Raw genomic sequence first — 2,206 nt, forward strand, 5'->3', positions numbered from 1 at the left:
GAGAATTGGAAATCCATATGCAACAGAATGAAACTAAACCCATATCTCTCACCATGCACGAAACTAAACTCAAAATGGATTAAGGACCTCGGAATCAGACCAGAGACCTTGCATCTTATAGAAGAAAAAGTAGGTCCAGAGCTTCAACATGTCAGCTTAGGATCAGACTTCCTCAACAGGTCTCCCATAGCACAAGAAATAAAAGCAAGAATCAATAACTGGGATAGATTCAAACTAAAAAGCTTTCTCTCAGCAAAGGAAACTATCAGCAAAGTGAAGAAAGAGCCTACAGAGTGGGAGAAAATCTTTGCCAATCATACTTCAGATAGAGCACTAATCTCCAGAATCTATAAAGAACTCAAAAAACTCTACACCAAGAATGCAAATAGTCCAATCGACAAATGGGCTAAGGAAATGAATAGACACTTCACAGAAGAAGATATACAAGCAATCAACAAACATGGAAAAATGGTCAACATCTCTAGTAATAAGAGAAATGCAAATCAAAACCACCCTAAGATTCCATCTCACTCCAATTAGAATGGCGATTATCAAGAATACAAGCAACAACAGCTGTTGGCGAGGATGTGGGGAGAAAGGTACACTCATACATTGCTGGTGGGGCTGCAAATTAGTGCAGCCACTCTGGAAAGCAGTGTGGAGACTCCTTAGAAAACTTGGAATGGAACCACCATTTGACCCAGCTGTCCCACTCTTTGGCCTATACCCAAAGGACTTAAAATCAGCATAGTACAGAGATACAGCCACATCAATGTTCATAGCTGCTCGGTTCACAATAACCAGATTGTGGAACCAACCTAGATGTCCTTCAATTGATGAATGGATAAAGAAACTGTGGTATATATATACAATGGAATATTACTCAGCCATAAAGAATGATAAAATTATGGCATTTGCAGGCAAATGGATGAAATTGGAGAATATCATGCTAAGTGAGATAAGCCAATCTCAAAAAACTTATTAGCTATCGCTAATAAGTGGATGATGAGACATAATGGGGGGTGGGAGGGGTTAGTGTTAGGGTTAGAGTTAGGGTTAGGGAGGGGGGCAAGAATGGAGGAAGGAAGGACTGTATAGAGGGAAAAGAGGGGTGGGAGGGGTGGGGGGAAGGGAAAAAATAACAGAATGAATCAAACAACATTACCCTATGTAAATTTATGATTACACAAATGGTATGCCTTTACGCCATGTACAGAGAAACAACATATATCCCATTTGTTTACAATAAAAAAAAAAGAAAGAAAAAAAAGAAAAAGCAACTCTTGTCCAAAAACTCCTTTCCAAAATATGTCTCTCTCTCTCTCTCTCTCTCTCTCTCTCTCTCTCTCTCTGTCTCTGTATCACGCGTGCATACACACACACACAAATTCAATAAATGTAGGGATTCTCAATACAAAGCAATAACAAAATTACAATCAGCATTTATGAACATCTACTATATACCACCACATACTTTTCTAAGGTACAGAAATCAGTAAAATCCATGTCTTACTCTCATAGAGTTGACACAAAAGTTGACCTGTAGTCTGGTAGCATTTTTCTATGACTCTCTATATAGGATTGCTTATTGAAGCATACTGGATGAGGACAACCACATAAGGAGTGTTCTAGAGCAATGAATAACACCAAGTATGGAGATAGATGACTCCAAAAAGTATCATCATTCTCTCTTAACAAAAAAACAAACTACTGAATTCTTCGCACCTTAGTCTTTGACAAGCGTGGATATTCACCTTGCAAATATTGAGAACCTACTACCTTCCAAGACCTCTTCCAGAACTGCAGAAACAATCTCATGGTTAAAGATTCCCATGCCTCAGTTTCTCCACTGTTTTATGATGTCAGGGTAAGGCACACAGGTAGCATCAGTATCCTCTTGTGTATGGCATTTGCTTTCAATGCCCAGGAGGGAAATCCTGAGAATAGACAGTCAAGATCTCCATCTCATTTTTGTAATCCTAACACATCTGGTACTGTGAGTATCTAACTTCATTTTCTTTTTGCTTAAGATTCAGAGAAAAACATTGTTTTGTTGTTGTTGTTGTTTTTTTTTTTTCTCTTCTGATATTACCATAGATAACAATTTTGTGCAGGGAATCAAAACCCAGGGCTTCACAAGTGTTAGGTAAGTGCCCTGCCACTGAGCTACATCCCTAGCCCTTAAAGTAAATTATTTTACAGTGTC

Source organism: Sciurus carolinensis, chromosome 10 (assembly GCF_902686445.1).
Source record: "Sciurus carolinensis chromosome 10, mSciCar1.2, whole genome shotgun sequence".
Taxonomy (NCBI): Eukaryota; Metazoa; Chordata; class Mammalia; order Rodentia; family Sciuridae; genus Sciurus; species Sciurus carolinensis.